The sequence below is a fragment of the Mixophyes fleayi genome, chromosome 10 (genome assembly GCF_038048845.1).
Source record: "Mixophyes fleayi isolate aMixFle1 chromosome 10, aMixFle1.hap1, whole genome shotgun sequence".
Classification (NCBI taxonomy): Eukaryota; Metazoa; Chordata; class Amphibia; order Anura; family Limnodynastidae; genus Mixophyes; species Mixophyes fleayi.
In genome coordinates, this window is record NC_134411.1 from 16037737 (window position 1) to 16051474 (window position 13738).

General features: G+C 35.8%; 9 non-coding genes across 9 annotated transcripts; all 9 read right to left on the reverse strand.

Annotated features, from left to right (window-relative positions):
- Window positions 1-1028: 1028 nt before the first annotated feature.
- On the reverse strand, window positions 1029-1110 carry TRNAS-GCU (transfer RNA serine (anticodon GCU)). Its single transcript has one exon. It is a non-coding gene; the product is annotated as a tRNA-Ser (tRNA).
- Window positions 1111-2171: 1061 nt separating this feature from the next.
- On the reverse strand, window positions 2172-2253 carry TRNAS-GCU (transfer RNA serine (anticodon GCU)). Its single transcript has one exon. It is a non-coding gene; the product is annotated as a tRNA-Ser (tRNA).
- Window positions 2254-4449: 2196 nt separating this feature from the next.
- Window positions 4450-4531, reverse strand: TRNAS-GCU (transfer RNA serine (anticodon GCU)). Its single transcript has one exon. It is a non-coding gene; the product is annotated as a tRNA-Ser (tRNA).
- A 1061-nt stretch (window positions 4532-5592) lies between these two features.
- On the reverse strand, window positions 5593-5674 carry TRNAS-GCU (transfer RNA serine (anticodon GCU)). Its single transcript has one exon. It is a non-coding gene; the product is annotated as a tRNA-Ser (tRNA).
- A 2196-nt stretch (window positions 5675-7870) lies between these two features.
- Window positions 7871-7952, reverse strand: TRNAS-GCU (transfer RNA serine (anticodon GCU)). The gene has a single exon. It is a non-coding gene; the product is annotated as a tRNA-Ser (tRNA).
- Window positions 7953-9012: 1060 nt separating this feature from the next.
- On the reverse strand, window positions 9013-9094 carry TRNAS-GCU (transfer RNA serine (anticodon GCU)). Its single transcript has one exon. It is a non-coding gene; the product is annotated as a tRNA-Ser (tRNA).
- A 1060-nt stretch (window positions 9095-10154) lies between these two features.
- TRNAS-GCU (transfer RNA serine (anticodon GCU)) lies at window positions 10155-10236 on the reverse strand. The gene has a single exon. It is a non-coding gene; the product is annotated as a tRNA-Ser (tRNA).
- Window positions 10237-11296: 1060 nt separating this feature from the next.
- Window positions 11297-11378, reverse strand: TRNAS-GCU (transfer RNA serine (anticodon GCU)). The gene has a single exon. It is a non-coding gene; the product is annotated as a tRNA-Ser (tRNA).
- A 1060-nt stretch (window positions 11379-12438) lies between these two features.
- On the reverse strand, window positions 12439-12520 carry TRNAS-GCU (transfer RNA serine (anticodon GCU)). The gene has a single exon. It is a non-coding gene; the product is annotated as a tRNA-Ser (tRNA).
- Between the last annotated feature and the right edge of the window lie 1218 nt (window positions 12521-13738).

The window sequence follows — 13738 nt, forward strand, 5'->3', positions numbered from 1 at the left end:
TTTTGGAGAAACTCCTTTTAGACTGATGTTAAATTGAAATGTAGTGAGTTATCTAGCTTTGAAGTGAATGCATTTTACCTATTTAGATTCTCATCGTTATCACAGGGACTGGATATAAATCCACTCGTAACTGAGCCTTTGCTTGATGATCATTTATACTACTTTCAGTTGAAATATATTTTTGAACTACCTCTACCATGATGGTGCACCATCACAGACACAAATTCATATCTGATATAGCTGGTTAATAACATGACTTATGCTGATATTAGAGTGATAGAGTTCACTAAATGTTTGCATGAGTGTCCTTAATGAAAAGACTGACAATAAATAACAGGAGTTGAGTTTGAATCTCAGCAGATCCTTTATTTGTGTCTTTCAACATCACAATTTGATGTTTGCTGCCATTGTAGAAGAAAAAAAGACAGTCATCCATGAATATGACATGCCAACTTCCATTATTCCGTCTTCAACTACACTTCCTTAATGGACTAGATTCTGATGCAACTTTGTTCATCTTCTTGCTTTTTGACTCTGAAATCATTATACAACAGCATATTTAGATGGCAGTAACTAACCTGTGAAGGGTGGATTTGCAACACACCTTGTACTGCCCAATAGATGTGCAGTATATCACTTCAAAACAATCGGTTTTCAAGGAAAAGTCTGGTTCTTTAATCCCAAGAAGATTCCAGACATAAGGCACTGGTATAATAGCTGCTGAAAAATGTGTATTAGAAAGTTACTTTCTCAGGATCAATTAGAAATCAATCACTTTTAAGGTCAAGGTAGAATGCAGGGAAAAATGTAGTTTTCAGTTCCATGGGACCTACAAAATAGTGTCAAGAATTTTATTTCTACAAAGGAAATCTTTATGTTACTTGAGTAATCTTGGAGGTTAAATACTGTTTTCACTTCTATCAATTTTGGGTAGAATTGGATTTTGATTGGATTTGATTTCTTCGAACATATTCTTCTTTTTTAGCCCGTTGGGGCCGTTTTGAATAAAATTTGCAGGTAACTCAGGATGACAAAGATAGGATTCGAACCCATGCGTGCAGAGCACAATGGATTAGCAGTCCATCGCCTTAACCACTCGGCCACCTCGTCCGACTTTTTTTTTTATACAGCGTTTTTTTCCAACATTTTTTGGAGAAACTCCTTTTAGACTGATGTTAAATTGAAATGTAGTGAGTTATCTAGCTTTGAAGTGAATGCATTTTACCTATTTAGATTCTCATCGTTATCACAGGGACTGGATATAAATCCACTCGTAACTGAGCCTTTGCTTGATGATCATTTATACTACTTTCAGTTGAAATATATTTTTGAACTACCTCTACCATGATGGTGCACCATCACAGACACAAATTCATATCTGATATAGCTGGTAACATGACTTATGCTGATATTAGAGTGATAGAGTTCACTAAATGTTTGCATGAGTGTCCTTAATGAAAAGACTGACAATAAATAACAGGAGTTGAGTTTGAATCTCAGCAGATCCTTTATTTGTGTCTTTCAACATCACAATTTGATGTTTGCTGCCATTGTAGAAGAAAAAAAGACAGTCATCCATTAATATGACATGCCAACTTCCATTATTCCGTCTTCAACTACACTTCCTTAATGGACTAGATTCTGATGCAACTTTGTTCATCTTCTTGCTTTTTGACTCTGAAATCATTATACAAAAGCATATTTAGATGGCAGTAACTAACCTGTGAAGGGTGGATTTGCAACACACCTTGTACTGCCCAATAGATGTGCAGTATATCACTTCAAAACAATCGGTTTTCAAGGAAAAGTCTGGTTCTTTAATCCCAAGAAGATTCCAGACATAAGGCACTGGTATAATAGCTGCTGAAAAATGTGTATTAGAAAGTTACTTTCTCAGGATCAATTAGAAATCAATCACTTTTAAGGTCAAGGTAGAATGCAGGGAAAAATGTAGTTTTCAGTTCCATGGGACCTACAAAATAGTGTCAAGAATTGTATTTCTACAAAGGAAATCTTTATGTTACTTGAGTAATCTTGGAGGTTAAATACTGTTTTCACTTCTATCAATTTTGAGTAGAATTGGATTTTGATTGGATTTGATTTCTTCGAACATATTCTTCTTTTTTAGCCCGTTGGGGCCGTTTTGAATAAAATTTGCAGGTAACTCAGGACGACGAGGATGGGATTCGAACCCATGCGTGCAGAGCACAATGGATTAGCAGTCCATCGCCTTAACCACTCGGCCACCTCGTCCTACTTATTTTTTAGACTGCGTCTTTTTCGAACATTTTTTGGAGAAACTCCTTTTAGACTGATGTTAAATTGAAATGTAGTGAGTTATCTAGCTTTGAAGTGAATGCATTTTACCTATTTAGATTCTCATCGTTATCACAGGGACTGGATATAAATCCACTCGTAACTGAGCCTTTGCTTGATGATCATTTATACTACTTTCAGTTGAAATATATTTTTGAACTACCTCTACCATGATGGTGCACCATCACAGACACAAATTCATATCTGATATAGCTGGTAACATGACTTATGCTGATATTAGAGTGATAGAGTTCACTAAATGTTTGCATGAGTGTCCTTAATGAAAAGACTGACAATAAATAACAGGAGTTGAGTTTGAATCTCAGCAGATCCTTTATTTGTGTCTTTCAACATCACAATTTGATGTTTGCTGCCATTGTAGAAGAAAAAAAGACAGTCATCCATGAATATGACATGCCAACTTCCATTATTCCGTCTTCAACTACACTTCCTTAATGGACTAGATTCTGATGCAACTTTGTTCATCTTCTTGCTTTTTGACTCTGAAATCATTATACAACAGCATATTTAGATGGCAGTAACTAACCTGTGAAGGGTGGATTTGCAACACACCTTGTACTGCCCAATAGATGTGCAGTATATCACTTCAAAACAATCGGTTTTCAAGTAAAAGTCTGGTTCTTTAATCCCAAGAAGATTCCAGACATAAGGCACTGGTATAATAGCTGCTGAAAAATGTGTATTAGAAAGTTACTTTCTCAGGATCAATTAGAAATCAATCACTTTTAAGGTCAAGGTAGAATGCAGGGAAAAATGTAGTTTTCAGTTCCATGGGACCTACAAAATAGTGTCAAGAATTTTATTTCTACAAAGGAAATCTTTATGTTACTTGAGTAATCTTGGAGGTTAAATACTGTTTTCACTTCTATCAATTTTGGGTAGAATTGGATTTTGATTGGATTTGATTTCTTCGAACATATTCTTCTTTTTTAGCCCGTTGGGGCCGTTTTGAATAAAATTTGCAGGTAACTCAGGACGACGAGGATGGGATTCGAACCCATGCGTGCAGAGCACAATGGATTAGCATTAACCACTCGGCCACCTCGTCCTACTTATTTTTCAGACTGCGTCTTTTTCGAACATTTTTTGGAGAAACTCCTTTTAGACTGATGTTAAATTGAAATGTAGTGAGTTATCTAGCTTTGAAGTGAATGCATTTTACCTATTTAGATTCTCATCGTTATCACAGGGACTGGATATAAATCCACTCGTAACTGAGCCTTTGCTTGATGATCATTTATACTACTTTCAGTTGAAATATATTTTTGAACTACCTCTACCATGATGGTGCACCATCACAGACACAAATTCATATCTGATATAGCTGGTTAATAACATGACTTATGCTGATATTAGAGTGATAGAGTTCACTAAATGTTTGCATGAGTGTCCTTAATGAAAAGACTGACAATAAATAACAGGAGTTGAGTTTGAATCTCAGCAGATCCTTTATTTGTGTCTTTCAACATCACAATTTGATGTTTGCTGCCATTGTAGAAGAAAAAAAGACAGTCATCCATGAATATGACATGCCAACTTCCATTATTCCGTCTTCAACTACACTTCCTTAATGGACTAGATTCTGATGCAACTTTGTTCATCTTCTTGCTTTTTGACTCTGAAATCATTATACAACAGCATATTTAGATGGCAGTAACTAACCTGTGAAGGGTGGATTTGCAACACACCTTGTACTGCCCAATAGATGTGCAGTATATCACTTCAAAACAATCGGTTTTCAAGGAAAAGTCTGGTTCTTTAATCCCAAGAAGATTCCAGACATAAGGCACTGGTATAATAGCTGCTGAAAAATGTGTATTAGAAAGTTACTTTCTCAGGATCAATTAGAAATCAATCACTTTTAAGGTCAAGGTAGAATGCAGGGAAAAATGTAGTTTTCAGTTCCATGGGACCTACAAAATAGTGTCAAGAATTTTATTTCTACAAAGGAAATCTTTATGTTACTTGAGTAATCTTGGAGGTTAAATACTGTTTTCACTTCTATCAATTTTGGGTAGAATTGGATTTTGATTGGATTTGATTTCTTCGAACATATTCTTCTTTTTTAGCCCGTTGGGGCCGTTTTGAATAAAATTTGCAGGTAACTCAGGATGACAAAGATAGGATTCGAACCCATGCGTGCAGAGCACAATGGATTAGCAGTCCATCGCCTTAACCACTCGGCCACCTCGTCCGACTTTTTTTTTTATACAGCGTTTTTTTCGAACATTTTTTGGAGAAACTCCTTTTAGACTGATGTTAAATTGAAATGTAGTGAGTTATCTAGCTTTGAAGTGAATGCATTTTACCTATTTAGATTCTCATCGTTATCACAGGGACTGGATATAAATCCACTCGTAACTGAGCCTTTGCTTGATGATCATTTATACTACTTTCAGTTGAAATATATTTTTGAACTACCTCTACCATGATGGTGCACCATCACAGACACAAATTCATATCTGATATAGCTGGTAACATGACTTATGCTGATATTAGAGTGATAGAGTTCACTAAATGTTTGCATGAGTGTCCTTAATGAAAAGACTGACAATAAATAACAGGAGTTGAGTTTGAATCTCAGCAGATCCTTTATTTGTGTCTTTCAACATCACAATTTGATGTTTGCTGCCATTGTAGAAGAAAAAAAGACAGTCATCCATGAATATGACATGCCAACTTCCATTATTCCGTCTTCAACTACACTTCCTTAATGGACTAGATTCTGATGCAACTTTGTTCATCTTCTTGCTTTTTGACTCTGAAATCATTATACAAAAGCATATTTAGATGGCAGTAACTAACCTGTGAAGGGTGGATTTGCAACACACCTTGTACTGCCCAATAGATGTGCAGTATATCACTTCAAAACAATCGGTTTTCAAGGAAAAGTCTGGTTCTTTAATCCCAAGAAGATTCCAGACATAAGGCACTGGTATAATAGCTGCTGAAAAATGTGTATTAGAAAGTTACTTTCTCAGGATCAATTAGAAATCAATCACTTTTAAGGTCAAGGTAGAATGCAGGGAAAAATGTAGTTTTCAGTTCCATGGGACCTACAAAATAGTGTCAAGAATTGTATTTCTACAAAGGAAATCTTTATGTTACTTGAGTAATCTTGGAGGTTAAATACTGTTTTCACTTCTATCAATTTTGAGTAGAATTGGATTTTGATTGGATTTGATTTCTTCGAACATATTCTTCTTTTTTAGCCTGTTGGGGCCGTTTTGAATAAAATTTGCAGGTAACTCAGGACGACGAGGATGGGATTCGAACCCATGCGTGCAGAGCACAATGGATTAGCAGTCCATCGCCTTAACCACTCGGCCACCTCGTCCTACTTATTTTTTAGACTGCGTCTTTTTCGAACATTTTTTGGAGAAACTCCTTTTAGACTGATGTTAAATTGAAATGTAGTGAGTTATCTAGCTTTGAAGTGAATGCATTTTACCTATTTAGATTCTCATCGTTATCACAGGGACTGGATATAAATCCACTCGTAACTGAGCCTTTGCTTGATGATCATTTATACTACTTTCAGTTGAAATATATTTTTGAACTACCTCTACCATGATGGTGCACCATCACAGACACAAATTCATATCTGATATAGCTGGTAACATGACTTATGCTGATATTAGAGTGATAGAGTTCACTAAATGTTTGCATGAGTGTCCTTAATGAAAAGACTGACAATAAATAACAGGAGTTGAGTTTGAATCTCAGCAGATCCTTTATTTGTGTCTTTCAACATCACAATTTGATGTTTGCTGCCATTGTAGAAGAAAAAAAGACAGTCATCCATGAATATGACATGCCAACTTCCATTATTCCGTCTTCAACTACACTTCCTTAATGGACTAGATTCTGATGCAACTTTGTTCATCTTCTTGCTTTTTGACTCTGAAATCATTATACAACAGCATATTTAGATGGCAGTAACTAACCTGTGAAGGGTGGATTTGCAACACACCTTGTACTGCCCAATAGATGTGCAGTATATCACTTCAAAACAATCGGTTTTCAAGTAAAAGTCTGGTTCTTTAATCCCAAGAAGATTCCAGACATAAGGCACTGGTATAATAGCTGCTGAAAAATGTGTATTAGAAAGTTACTTTCTCAGGATCAATTAGAAATCAATCACTTTTAAGGTCAAGGTAGAATGCAGGGAAAAATGTAGTTTTCAGTTCCATGGGACCTACAAAATAGTGTCAAGAATTTTATTTCTACAAAGGAAATCTTTATGTTACTTGAGTAATCTTGGAGGTTAAATACTGTTTTCACTTCTATCAATTTTGGGTAGAATTGGATTTTGATTGGATTTGATTTCTTCGAACATATTCTTCTTTTTTAGCCCGTTGGGGCCGTTTTGAATAAAATTTGCAGGTAACTCAGGACGACGAGGATGGGATTCGAACCCATGCGTGCAGAGCACAATGGATTAGCATTAACCACTCGGCCACCTCGTCCTACTTATTTTTCAGACTGCGTCTTTTTTGAACATTTTTTGGAGAAACTCCTTTTAGACTGATGTTAAATTGAAATGTAGTGAGTTATCTAGCTTTGAAGTGAATGCATTTTACCTATTTAGATTCTCATCGTTATCACAGGGACTGGATATAAATCCACTCGTAACTGAGCCTTTGCTTGATGATCATTTATACTACTTTCAGTTGAAATATATTTTTGAACTACCTCTACCATGATGGTGCACCATCACAGACACAAATTCATATCTGATATAGCTGGTTAATAACATGACTTATGCTGATATTAGAGTGATAGAGTTCACTAAATGTTTGCATGAGTGTCCTTAATGAAAAGACTGACAATAAATAACAGGAGTTGAGTTTGAATCTCAGCAGATCCTTTATTTGTGTCTTTCAACATCACAATTTGATGTTTGCTGCCATTGTAGAAGAAAAAAAGACAGTCATCCATGAATATGACATGCCAACTTCCATTATTCCGTCTTCAACTACACTTCCTTAATGGACTAGATTCTGATGCAACTTTGTTCATCTTCTTGCTTTTTGACTCTGAAATCATTATACAACAGCATATTTAGATGGCAGTAACTAACCTGTGAAGGGTGGATTTGCAACACACCTTGTACTGCCCAATAGATGTGCAGTATATCACTTCAAAACAATCGGTTTTCAAGGAAAAGTCTGGTTCTTTAATCCCAAGAAGATTCCAGACATAAGGCACTGGTATAATAGCTGCTGAAAAATGTGTATTAGAAAGTTACTTTCTCAGGATCAATTAGAAATCAATCACTTTTAAGGTCAAGGTAGAATGCAGGGAAAAATGTAGTTTTCAGTTCCATGGGACCTACAAAATAGTGTCAAGAATTTTATTTCTACAAAGGAAATCTTTATGTTACTTGAGTAATCTTGGAGGTTAAATACTGTTTTCACTTCTATCAATTTTGGGTAGAATTGGATTTTGATTGGATTTGATTTCTTCGAACATATTCTTCTTTTTTAGCCCGTTGGGGCCGTTTTGAATAAAATTTGCAGGTAACTCAGGATGACAAAGATAGGATTCGAACCCATGCGTGCAGAGCACAATGGATTAGCAGTCCATCGCCTTAACCACTCGGCCACCTCGTCCGACTTTTTTTTTATACAGCGTTTTTTTCCAACATTTTTTGGAGAAACTCCTTTTAGACTGATGTTAAATTGAAATGTAGTGAGTTATCTAGCTTTGAAGTGAATGCATTTTACCTATTTAGATTCTCATCGTTATCACAGGGACTGGATATAAATCCACTCGTAACTGAGCCTTTGCTTGATGATCATTTATACTACTTTCAGTTGAAATATATTTTTGAACTACCTCTACCATGATGGTGCACCATCACAGACACAAATTCATATCTGATATAGCTGGTAACATGACTTATGCTGATATTAGAGTGATAGAGTTCACTAAATGTTTGCATGAGTGTCCTTAATGAAAAGACTGACAATAAATAACAGGAGTTGAGTTTGAATCTCAGCAGATCCTTTATTTGTGTCTTTCAACATCACAATTTGATGTTTGCTGCCATTGTAGAAGAAAAAAAGACAGTCATCCATGAATATGACATGCCAACTTCCATTATTCCGTCTTCAACTACACTTCCTTAATGGACTAGATTCTGATGCAACTTTGTTCATCTTCTTGCTTTTTGACTCTGAAATCATTATACAAAAGCATATTTAGATGGCAGTAACTAACCTGTGAAGGGTGGATTTGCAACACACCTTGTACTGCCCAATAGATGTGCAGTATATCACTTCAAAACAATCGGTTTTCAAGGAAAAGTCTGGTTCTTTAATCCCAAGAAGATTCCAGACATAAGGCACTGGTATAATAGCTGCTGAAAAATGTGTATTAGAAAGTTACTTTCTCAGGATCAATTAGAAATCAATCACTTTTAAGGTCAAGGTAGAATGCAGGGAAAAATGTAGTTTTCAGTTCCATGGGACCTACAAAATAGTGTCAAGAATTGTATTTCTACAAAGGAAATCTTTATGTTACTTGAGTAATCTTGGAGGTTAAATACTGTTTTCACTTCTATCAATTTTGAGTAGAATTGGATTTTGATTGGATTTGATTTCTTCGAACATATTCTTCTTTTTTAGCCCGTTGGGGCCGTTTTGAATAAAATTTGCAGGTAACTCAGGACGACGAGGATGGGATTCGAACCCATGCGTGCAGAGCACAATGGATTAGCAGTCCATCGCCTTAACCACTCGGCCACCTCGTCCTACTTATTTTTTAGACTGCGTCTTTTTCGAACATTTTTTGGAGAAACTCCTTTTAGACTGATGTTAAATTGAAATGTAGTGAGTTATCTAGCTTTGAAGTGAATGCATTTTACCTATTTAGATTCTCATCGTTATCACAGGGACTGGATATAAATCCACTCGTAACTGAGCCTTTGCTTGATGATCATTTATACTACTTTCAGTTGAAATATATTTTTGAACTACCTCTACCATGATGGTGCACCATCACAGACACAAATTCATATCTGATATAGCTGGTAACATGACTTATGCTGATATTAGAGTGATAGAGTTCACTAAATGTTTGCATGAGTGTCCTTAATGAAAAGACTGACAATAAATAACAGGAGTTGAGTTTGAATCTCAGCAGATCCTTTATTTGTGTCTTTCAACATCACAATTTGATGTTTGCTGCCATTGTAGAAGAAAAAAAGACAGTCATCCATGAATATGACATGCCAACTTCCATTATTCCGTCTTCAACTACACTTCCTTAATGGACTAGATTCTGATGCAACTTTGTTCATCTTCTTGCTTTTTGACTCTGAAATCATTATACAAAAGCATATTTAGATGGCAGTAACTAACCTGTGAAGGGTGGATTTGCAACACACCTTGTACTGCCCAATAAATGTGCAGTATATCACTTCAAAACAATCGGTTTTCAAGGAAAAGTCTGGTTCTTTAATCCCAAGAAGATTCCAGACATAAGGCACTGGTATAATAGCTGCTGAAAAATGTGTATTAGAAAGTTACTTTCTCAGGATCAATTAGAAATCAATCACTTTTAAGGTCAAGGTAGAATGCAGGGAAAAATGTAGTTTTCAGTTCCATGGGACCTACAAAATAGTGTCAAGAATTGTATTTCTACAAAGGAAATCTTTATGTTACTTGAGTAATCTTGGAGGTTAAATACTGTTTTCACTTCTATCAATTTTGAGTAGAATTGGATTTTGATTGGATTTGATTTCTTCGAACATATTCTTCTTTTTTAGCCCGTTGGGGCCGTTTTGAATAAAATTTGCAGGTAACTCAGGACGACGAGGATGGGATTCGAACCCATGCGTGCAGAGCACAATGGATTAGCAGTCCATCGCCTTAACCACTCGGCCACCTCGTCCTACTTATTTTTTAGACTGCGTCTTTTTCGAACATTTTTTGGAGAAACTCCTTTTAGACTGATGTTAAATTGAAATGTAGTGAGTTATCTAGCTTTGAAGTGAATGCATTTTACCTATTTAGATTCTCATCGTTATCACAGGGACTGGATATAAATCCACTCGTAACTGAGCCTTTGCTTGATGATCATTTATACTACTTTCAGTTGAAATATATATTTGAACTACCTCTACCATGATGGTGCACCATCACAGACACAAATTCATATCTGATATAGCTGGTAACATGACTTATGCTGATATTAGAGTGATAGAGTTCACTAAATGTTTGCATGAGTGTCCTTAATGAAAAGACTGACAATAAATAACAGGAGTTGAGTTTGAATCTCAGCAGATCCTTTATTTGTGTCTTTCAACATCACAATTTGATGTTTGCTGCCATTGTAGAAGAAAAAAAGACAGTCATCCATGAATATGACATGCCAACTTCCATTATTCCGTCTTCAACTACACTTCCTTAATGGACTAGATTCTGATGCAACTTTGTTCATCTTCTTGCTTTTTGACTCTGAAATCATTATACAAAAGCATATTTAGATGGCAGTAACTAACCTGTGAAGGGTGGATTTGCAACACACCTTGTACTGCCCAATAGATGTGCAGTATATCACTTCAAAACAATCGGTTTTCAAGGAAAAGTCTGGTTCTTTAATCCCAAGAAGATTCCAGACATAAGGCACTGGTATAATAGCTGCTGAAAAATGTGTATTAGAAAGTTACTTTCTCAGGATCAATTAGAAATCAATCACTTTTAAGGTCAAGGTAGAATGCAGGGAAAAATGTAGTTTTCAGTTCCATGGGACCTACAAAATAGTGTCAAGAATTGTATTTCTACAAAGGAAATCTTTATGTTACTTGAGTAATCTTGGAGGTTAAATACTGTTTTCACTTCTATCAATTTTGAGTAGAATTGGATTTTGATTGGATTTGATTTCTTCGAACATATTCTTCTTTTTTAGCCCGTTGGGGCCGTTTTGAATAAAATTTGCAGGTAACTCAGGACGACGAGGATGGGATTCGAACCCATGCGTGCAGAGCACAATGGATTAGCAGTCCATCGCCTTAACCACTCGGCCACCTCGTCCTACTTATTTTTTAGACTGCGTCTTTTTCGAACATTTTTTGGAGAAACTCCTTTTAGACTGATGTTAAATTGAAATGTAGTGAGTTATCTAGCTTTGAAGTGAATGCATTTTACCTATTTAGATTCTCATCGTTATCACAGGGACTGGATATAAATCCACTCGTAACTGAGCCTTTGCTTGATGATCATTTATACTACTTTCAGTTGAAATATATTTTTGAACTTCCTCTACCATGATGGTGCACCATCACAGACACAAATTCATATCTGATATAGCTGGTAACATGACTTATGCTGATATTAGAGTGATAGAGTTCACTAAATGTTTGCATGAGTGTCCTTAATGAAAAGACTGACAATAAATAACAGGAGTTGAGTTTGAATCTCAGCAGATCCTTTATTTGTGTCTTTCAACATCACAATTTGATGTTTGCTGCCATTGTAGAAGAAAAAAAGACAGTCATCCATGAATATGACATGCCAACTTCCATTATTCCGTCTTCAACTACACTTCCTTAATGGACTAGATTCTGATGCAACTTTGTTCATCTTCTTGCTTTTTGACTCTGAAATCATTATACAAAAGCATATTTAGATGGCAGTAACTAACCTGTGAAGGGTGGATTTGCAACACACCTTGTACTGCCCAATAGATGTGCAGTATATCACTTCAAAACAATCGGTTTTCAAGGAAAAGTCTGGTTCTTTAATCCCAAGAAGATTCCAGACATAAGGCACTGGTATAATAGCTGCTGAAAAATGTGTATTAGAAAGTTACTTTCTCAGGATCAATTAGAAATCAATCACTTTTAAGGTCAAGGTAGAATGCAGGGAAAAATGTAGTTTTCAGTTCCATGGGACCTACAAAATAGTGTCAAGAATTGTATTTCTACAAAGGAAATCTTTATGTTACTTGAGTAATCTTGGAGGTTAAATACTGTTTTCACTTCTATCAATTTTGAGTAGAATTGGATTTTGATTGGATTTGATTTCTTCGAACATATTCTTCTTTTTTAGCCCGTTGGGGCCGTTTTGAATAAAATTTGCAGGTAACTCAGGACGACGAGGATGGGATTCGAACCCATGCGTGCAGAGCACAATGGATTAGCAGTCCATCGCCTTAACCACTCAGCCACCTCGTCCTACTTATTTTTTAGACTGCGTCTTTTTCGAACATTTTTTGGAGAAACTCCTTTTAGACTGATGTTAAATTGAAATGTAGTGAGTTATCTAGCTTTGAAGTGAATGCATTTTACCTATTTAGATTCTCATCGTTATCACAGGGACTGGATATAAATCCACTCGTAACTGAGCCTTTGCTTGATGATCATTTATACTACTTTCAGTTGAAATATATTTTTGAACTACCTCTACCATGATGGTGCACCATCACAGACACAAATTCATATCTGATATAGCTGGTAACATGACTTATGCTGATATTAGAGTGATAGAGTTCACTAAATGTTTGCATGAGTGTCCTTAATGAAAAGACTGACAATAAATAACAGGAGTTGAGTTTGAATCTCAGCAGATCCTTTAATTGTGTCTTTCAACATCACAATTTGATGTTTGCTGCCATTGTAGAAGAAAAAAAGACAGTCATCCATGAATATGACATGCCAACTTCCATTATTCCGTCTTCAACTACACTTCCTTAATGGACTAGATTCTGATGCAACTTTGTTCATCTTCTTGCTTTTTGACTCTGAAATCATTATACAACAGCATATTTAGATGGCAGTAACTAACCTGTGAAGGGTGGATTTGCAACACACCTTGTACTGCCCAATAGATGTGCAGTATATCACTTCAAAACAATCGGTTTTCAAGGAAAAGTCTGGTTCTTTAATCCCAAGAAGATTCCAGACATAAGGCACTGGTATAATAGCTGCTGAAAAATGTGTATTAGAAAGTTACTTTCTCAGGATCAATTAGAAATCAATCACTTTTAAGGTCAAGGTAGAATGCAGGGAAAAATGTAGTTTTCAGTTCCATGGGACCTACAAAATAGTGTCAAGAATTTTATTTCTACAAAGGAAATCTTTATGTTACTTGAGTAATCTTGGAGGTTAAATACTGTTTTCACTTCTATCAATTTTGGGTAGAATTGGATTTTGATTGGATTTGATTTCTTCGAACATATTCTTCTTTTTTAGCCCGTTGGGGCCGTTTTGAATAAAATTTGCAGGTAACTCAGGACGACGAGGATGGGATTCGAACCCATGCGTGCAGAGCACAATGGATTAGCATTAACCACTCGGCCACCTCGTCCTACTTATTTTTCAGACTGCGTCTTTTTCGAACATTTTTTGGAGAAACTCCTTTTAGACTGATGTTAAATTGAAATGTAGTGAGTT